Raw genomic sequence first — 8,949 nt, 5'->3', positions numbered from 1 at the left:
TAGAGGCAGAGATGAGTACAGGGTGAGTGAGATCAACTGAGAAATCTGAACTCATTAAAAGAGAAAGGTTATGTGCTGCTGTCCAGAAGGCAGGCTTACAAAATGTGCCCTTTGATTGTTTAAATAATGATATATTCTTGAGTATTTTTGTGTACATCTCCACCCCCCTTAAAAAATGGAAGCAACAACAACAACAAAAATGGAATAGAAGCAAATAATGTTGAATGATGATGCACAGAGGAGATTGTAATCATTGCAATGAAATGATGAGTGGAAAACAGGTGTACTTCCATGTAAACTATAACTCAATTCACAATAAAAACTTAAAAACAAACAGCCAAACACAAAATAAATAAAAATAAAAAGGGAAGAACATACTCAGCACATCTCAAGCTGAAAGAATCAGAGAAAAATTAAAGTCTCAAATTTAAATATTGAAGAATTCTATGAGCAAAATATTGTATAATGTAGGAAGTATCTAAGGAAGATGAAAGAAATACACAGAGTCATTGGTCTAAAAAGAGTTAGTGTATATTTAACCATTTCAAGAGGTAGCATATGATCAAGAATGATTTTGATGAAAGAAGTCCTAGCTAAACTGAAGGCATTGATGAAAATCAAGACTCCACGAATTGACAAAATGCAAATGGAAATATGTAAAGAAACTGACTCACTCATCTACATCAAGAAATTTGGAAGAGAGCTGCCTGGTCAACCAAATAAAAAAGTTCCATATTTGTTAGCATTCCAATGAAAGGTGACCCAACAGAGTGTGGAAATAATCAAATAATATCATTAATATCACAATCAAGTAAAATTTTCCCGATGATTAATTCTAAAATGGGTGCAGCAGTATATTCAGTATATTAATTCTAAAAGAGAGCAGCCATAAATTCAAACTGGATTCAGGAGAGGACTTGGCTCAAGGGATATCATTGCTGACACCCGATAGACCTTGGCTGAAATTAAATAATACCAGAAATATATTTACTTGTATTTTATTGACTCTACAAAAGCATCTGATTATGTGAATCTTAACAAACTGAGTAACAGTGGAAATAATGGAAATTTCAGAACACTACATAGTGTTCATGAAGAACCTGTACATAGACCAAGAAATAGTTGTTCAAACAGAATGAGGAACACAGAATGGTTTAAAATCAAGAAAGGTGTGTGTCAGGGTTATGTTCACTCATCATTCAGTCTGCATATTGAGCAAATAATCTTAGCAAATTGATTATATATACAAGAACTTGGCATCAGGTTTAGAGGAAGACTCACTCAGAATCCACAATATGCATATACTATTACCTTGTTTGCTGAAAGTGAAAATGACTTGAAGTACTTATTGATGGAGATCAAATAGTGCCCCTTTCTCACAGTTGGACCAAAAAATAGCATAATGATAAAAAGAGAAAAGGTTAAAATTGCCAAAGACTTCATTTTACTTGTATCCACAATCAGTACTCACGGAAGCAGCAGTCAAGAAACCAAATAATTTACTGCATTAGGCAAATCTGTTACCAAAGATGCTTTAAGTGTGAAACAGCAAAGATGTCAGTTTGAAGATTAAGGTGTGCCTGCTTCAAGTCATCAAATTTTCATTTGCTTGATGTGCTTGCAAAAGCTGAATAATGAATAAGAAAGACCTTAGAAATATTGGTACATTTGAATTATGCTCTCAGCATAGAATATTGAAAATACCATGGACTTCCAAAAAAAGAAATCAATCTCTTTTGGAAGAAGTACAGCCAGAATGTTCCATAGGAGGGAGGATGGCAAGACTTAATTTCTCATAATTTGCACATGTCTTCAGGATGGACCAGTCCCTGGGAAAAGATATCATGCTTGGCAAAGTAGAGGGTCAACAACAACAAAAAGAACCCCAATGAAATTTATTGGCACAGTGGCAGCAGCAATGGGCTCAAACATGGCAATAATTGTGAAGAGGGTTCAGAATCATGCAATGTTTCATTTCATTGTGCTTAGGGTCATATGAGTCAGAACTGATTTAACAGCAACTAACAACAACAGAAGGAGACTAGAAGTTATTTAAAACGTAACTTAGAAAAAAAAAAAAATGATTCATCAAAAGACATACAATATTCTTTCCACAGATTATCCATAATACCATGCTTTGTTGTTATTGTTGTTATGTGCCGTGGAGTCGGTTCCGACTCATAGGGACCCAGTACAGGATTTCTGAGGCTGTAAATCTTCACAGGAGCAGAAAGCCTCATCTTTCTCCCACGGAACAGCTGGTAGTTTCTGCTGACCTTGCTTAGCATAAAGGTATTCTCAGATACATTTGTATAAGAATGAAAAAATGATCCCACCAATTTTTCCACCAGAATTCTAGCAATTCCAGCCATGAGAATAGTTATAAACCACAGTTTCTGTAAATGGTACAATTTATATTTTCATGCCTCTGTGCTTTGTTTTGAAATTATATTGGCTATGTGCCTGGTGCCTTTTATAAGAGTAATATTTGAATAATTTAGCTATATTATATGGCATTTACAGGAACAACAATAGATACTCATTTAAAACAGCACTTAATACTATATGCAGTTTCTTTTTCCTTCCCCTTTCCCTTGACCATCAATGGAAAAATCACAGTAAAATTTGAGGCATTAATAAAATTACTAGATGTTTCTTTTCTCTTTTTGTAAGGTTAACTAACTTGTTTTTCAACTCAACATTTGTTAGGATTTTGGATTCCAAGATTAATTTTTTTGCTGCTCTAATGTAATGTTGCATATTCATTTGCAAAACAAAGACACATGGGCAAAAACTTCTGCAATATTGTCTGTCTAGGGACAGCTCTGAGGATTACAATATGTTCAGTACTCATTTTTTTTTTTTTTTTTTTTAATTCAGGGATGCAGTCTTTACTTGCATTTCAAGATGGGTTCTGATTTTTATATGGATACTTCTGGCAAGGAAATTCTGAGTACATTAAGGAACTGAAATAAAAAGTGCAAAGCAAATGGATTCTTAAAATCCTCCCTCCATCTAGATGAAAATGAGCATAAGAAAACATACTGTGGTAATCCAAAACATTCATTATGAAAATCATGTAAGATTTGAAACTCTCTCTGGAAGCTACATTTGATTACAAATTTCTCTTGGGACTATGCCTAGGTATTCTTGGGCTTGTGACCAGACTACTTTGCTTAGCCTACCAACCATCACTGAACATCTTTTAGTATCATTCAGTCCCACAAAGCCTGCTATATGGAAAATTCCACATTTGACAAATTTATTACAGTTCTTATACTTCATACTTTTATATTGACCTTAATATCAAGATTAATGATAAAATCCAAACCCAACACACTGCTGTTGAGTCTATTCAGACTAATAGCACCTTTACAGGATAGAGTAGAACTGCCCCATAGGGTTTCCAAGTCTCTAAATATTTGTGGAAGCAGACAGTCACATCTTTCTTCTGTGGAGCATCTGGTAGGTTTGAAAACACACCTTTTTTTTCTTTAACAACAAAGCACTTTTACCACTGCACCTCCAGGGCCCCAGTTTTAGTAATAAGACTTTACCCAAAAATAGAAAAATGAGAAGTTGCCAATTGAGTGAAAGTTTTTGGAAACCGTATATCCAAAATCTAATAACCAAAATATTAGTCAAAAAATATTATTTCTAGGGTTACACTTCATGCAAGCAAAGATTCATTCTAAGCCAAACATCCTTAAACATGTCTCTCTGATCAGTGGATGCAGGAAAGTTCTCTCAGTAATACACTTGTTTACTCTCATTAGCGTGCCTTCACAATAAGATTCCAATTACAACAGTGGTTCCCAGTAGGATCTTCTGGGAAAGTTAAATTTAAGGCAAAGAGATCAGCTCAGAATTCTATGATAACTGCTTTGGGGATTGAAAGGGTTAACTATAATAGATTTCCCCCCCCCAAGGACACAGGGCACTCATAAGAGCTTGTTAGGAATAAGTCATAAGTAAATGGAATACTGAATTAGTGACGAAAAGACGAGGAATGTTTCACTGAAGAAGGTTTTTGTTTTTGTTTTTGTTTTTTCCCATCACAACAGTGCACCTGTTCATTCTTCAAGGGTAGCAAGAGCTACCCTACAAGAATTTTGGGGGAAATATTTCCCAGTATACTCTACAGACCTGGACTTGCCCATTCAGACTTCTTATTGTTTCCAAAAGTCAAAGATTATTTAAAAGCAACACAATTTGAGTCACTTGAGGATTCCAAAACTGCTATTTGACGTAGTGTAAATGGAAAATTGAAGAATTCTTCAGGGAAAGTTTGTTGTTGTTGTTGTTTTTGTTGTTAGGTGCTGTCAAATCACTCATAGTGACCCTATGTACAACAAACAAAGCACTGCCTGCTCCTGTATCATCCTCAAAATGTTTAGGTTGTTGCCATTGTATCCATCCATCTCATTGAGTGTCTTCTTCTTTTTCCTTGAACCTTCACTTTGTCAAGTGTGATAGTATAAGTTTTGTGACAGCTAAGTAGGATTTTCAGTGGTGAAGCAGTTAAGACAAAGTAATTGCCCATGATGAGATCTAATGTAATGCAATTAGCTCTATGTTGATGTCTACTATGAGCAACCAATGTTGAAAGGAAGTTTCCTTAGAAGTGTAGTCTACTTCAATGTATTGGACACTGAAGCAAAACTTGTTTGTTGCCTGCTGAGTTTGGTTCATGCATCTGGCTTGTCCTCTGACCTCTGGTTATTTAGACTTGAGTCAGTGGCCTGCTCTATTACCTGCTGATCCTGTGAGTTGTCAGTATCCTGAGTTCTTACCTGCCATACCTGCCTCCTTGACTGCCTGCCCGCCTACCATCTGACCTGCTGATTTTGATGCACCAGCTCTGCAACTAAGTGAGTCCGAAGCCTCCAGGCCTGCTATCTAACCCAGGGTTGTGAGCCATTTCCTTGATATAAATCTCTCTTTATATATACATACATAAGCTTCACTAATTTTGTTTCTCTGGAGAACTCAGCCTAAGGCATCAAACACGATGTGCTTCTCTAAGGTCTGATCCTTCCTAATAACATGTCCAACCTTCTTAAGACAAAATCTCACCATCTTTGATTCCAAAGAGCATTCAGCTCTTACTTTCCCTAAGACAGATTTGTTTGTACTTCTGGCAGTCCATATTATTTCCAATATTCTTCAACACCAAATTCATTGATTCTTCTACAGTGTTCCTTATTCATGTTCATTTCCTTATTCATCCTTGGTGATGGTGGTTATGTGCTGTGGAGTCGTTTCCCACTCATAGTGACCCTGTACAGGGTATCCTAGGCTTGGAGTCGCTTCCCACTCATAGTGACCCTGTACAGGGTATCCTAGGCTGTAAACCTTTACAGGAACAAAAAGCCTCATTTTTCTCCCATGAAACAGCTGGTAATTTCGAACTGCTGACCCTGAGCTTAGCAGCCTGATTTGTAACCACTACACTACCAGAGATTTTTTATTCATCCTTATGCAAGTACATTTTTCACATGCATATGAGGTGACTGGATCTACCACGGTATGAGTTCAGGTACACCTTAGTCCTCAAAATGATATCTTTGCTTTGTAACACTTCAAAGCTTTGTTGATACAATAATTAATTTGATTTCTTGAATGCAGAGTCCATGACTTTTGATTGTAGATACAAGCACAATGAAGTCTTTCACAACTTCAATCTTTTCTTCATTTATCATAATGTTATTTTTTAGTTCAGTTGTAAGGATTTTTGTACTCGTTATGTTGAGGTGCAATCCATACTGAAGGCCTTAGTCTTTGTTCTTCATCATTAAGTATTTCAAGTCCTCTTCACTTCCAGCAAGCAACGCTATGTCATTTGCACATTTCAGGCTTTTGATGAGTCTTCCTGCAATCCGGATGTCATCTTCTTCATATAAAACAGTAATCTCAGATTATTTGTTCAGCAAACAGATTGAATAAGTATGGTGAAGAGATACAACCCTGTCACATAGTTTTCCTGATTTTAAACCATTTGTAGTCCCCTTGTTCTGTTCAATGGATTGCTCTTGGTCTATATACAGTTTTGTTATGAGCACAATTAAGTGTTCTTGAATTCCCATTCTTTCCAATGCTATACATAGGAGTCCTGGTGTCGTGCTATGGGTTAATGCACCAGACTGTAAAGCTATTTTAACTGCAAGATCAGAGGTTCAAGTTCACCAGCCGCTCTTCAGAAACCTAAACAGAGTTGCTATGGGTCAAAACTGACTTGATGATACTTAATAACACAATCTTTTGACTTTTTCTTCAGACCTTTCCTCTCAAGTTCAGGGCTTCACCTCCAAATAGAACTATGTGTAAAACAAGGTGAGAAAAACATTTATTTTCTGTTTCTTATTTTAAAAATGAGTAAATCCTTGTCTGCATCCTAGAGCAAACTCTACTTAATGACACATTGATAAGTAAACCATCATTTGTAAAAGGAAAGAGAACATTCATAGTGACCCTGTACAGGGTTTCTGAGGAGCAGCTGATAAGCTTGAACCACTGACCTTGAGGTTGAAATGACCTTGCAGTCCAGTGCATTAACCCATAGTGCCACATCAGGATTCCCCTGCTAATATTACAATAATAAAATCCCATGGGGCAGTTCTACTCTGTAGTATATGGACAGCAAAGAGTCAGAATCAAAAAAAGTCACACAAGAAATAAAATATAAATCCTTCCTAAAATATAAATACATAAAAAATAAATTAATGGACAGTTTAAACATACAGCTTTCAAGTATTTTCAAGTAAGTCATGTTATAAGACTAACAATATTCTAGGCAAAAATCCACTTGCAAAGAACTGCATGCTCCTTTTTGAAATTGGAACACACATTTTCTTAGTAACTAACAAAAGATTCACTGACATGACATGAAAGTGCTAACAAAAATCAAACCCAGGAAGGATTGTCTGCTACTTGCTGCTTTGTTTCATCCTATTCAAGGGCTCTCGTAAATACTAAATCTATATCTATTCATAGAAGAATGAACTGCCAACCTCTGCTCTAATGCATCACATTATCTACATTGACCAGATCAGTGCAGAATCTTGGCAAAGTTTCATTCATCTGTTAGGAAACTAATTCATTGCAGTCAGACACATATTTATGCTTTATTTATGTCTATTGGATAACAAGTTATTAAACAGAATGGATGTTAAGATTACATTAAAAGGTCTGACAGAAGGCAAAACTCCAATGTTAAGACTTTATCCTCCCTTTAGCTCAACCTATTTCACCTACTTGTGATGGATTCAGTGGCCAGTACTGTTGGGGAGGAGCAGCAGGTTAAAGACTTAAAGAAAAATCTTGCCCTCCTTTTAAACAACATAATAAAAACCTTATTTTGTTTTGTTTCAACACAATAGTATTGTTTCTTTTCCTATACAGTTGCTGTTCTAAAAGCTGCTGTGCCTCAAGGGGCCTGGAGGTAATCTTCCACAGGTGAGGCAACTGGCCTGATTTGCATTGACTCCTGGTGACCTCCCTTCAGGCAAAGCCCTGCAGACAACCTTCTGGAAGCACAGACAGAGTTTAAAACACAGGTCCTGCCTTTATGATATTTTTAAATTGGCAGAGTTAGGAGAAAGGGAAACAAAAGTGATTACTTAAAATGATTCATTTTCTTCCAAAACGCCTTGAGAGTCTCCAGAAAAAATTAGCAACACTCCCACTGAATTTGTATTATTTAGATTTATTTTACTTGGAATGAAGTAATTTCTTTCCAACCCACATGTCCGAGGCATTCTTATTATCCTCAGAGCCATAACATGACAGATGGTAATGGCTTCTTCTGTGGTAGAGAATGTCAATTGTCAAACTGTTGAGAGATTTTACATTGTGGTGGAAACTTGCTGAAGGGAATGGTGTCAGTCTTTTAAGCATGGTGAAAGCCTTGACCCCACCATTTCATCAAAATGTCCAGTACTCCCAAATGACAGTTCTGATTCCATGTAAGAAAGGGAAATATGAATCCTTGCTCTTCTGATAATTGAGTGATTAAAAAATGAGCAGTATGTATGAGTAGGAGGCATTATTTCATACACATCATTGTTGTATGTTGATAGGGTAGTTTAGTTGGACTTTTTTTTTTCCTTTAATCATCTGCAAAAAAATGTGAGTATAAGTGTAAGACATTTTGGACAAGAGCCATTTTAACAAATGCATAGAAACACATTTTCCTGCAGAAAAAAAATCTCTTTCAGGGACCTTAACAAATGTCTTTAGAAGTATAGAAGATATGCATTGGTAGTATTTATTTTTATAGATATTAGAATTGCAGTAAATTATAATCATTATTTAAATGTTAATTAAAATTAACTGAGACAAATCTAAAGTGTGAACCTCACTTGAAATAAATAGGAACATAGAGAAAAAACCCTTGTCTTTGGTAAAGACATGTTTTCCCCTATATTATCTCTTAGCCTTAAACACAAACTTCATCATTCACTTACATATTTCTAGAAATGAGACCATTCTATGAAAACTGTGGTTGTTATTAAGTGCCATCAAGTTGGTTTCTACTCACAGCAACACTGTTAGGGTTTCTGAGGAGCAGATGATGGGTTTGAACCTTGTGGTTCATAGACCTGTGCTGATCCAGAACATCACACTGTTATAAGTTTAATAATTTCATTTAGTAAAACTTTACTGATTGCCTACTAAGCTCTAACAACACAAAGGTAAGTGAAATTGAGGTAAGTATGTAGCTGATTCCAATATTAATAAGATTAAGCAAAATGCTTTGGCATCAGAGATAATGGACTGATCAAGAAAGATTACAAAGAATAAAGGAATGATTTATTTGTATTTTAAAAACGTAAGTGTAGTATCACCACGTAGAGGTGGTAGTTGTTAAGTTCCCTCTAGTCTATTCCAACTAACAGTGACCCAATATAAGGTTTCCAAAGAGAGGATATGGCATGTTTAGGATTAAGA

The sequence above is a fragment of the Chrysochloris asiatica genome, unplaced genomic scaffold, assembly GCF_000296735.1.
Source record: "Chrysochloris asiatica unplaced genomic scaffold, ChrAsi1.0 scaffold00447, whole genome shotgun sequence".
Lineage (NCBI taxonomy): Eukaryota > Metazoa > Chordata > Mammalia > Afrosoricida > Chrysochloridae > Chrysochloris > Chrysochloris asiatica.
Note: the sequence above shows the minus strand (reverse complement) of the source record.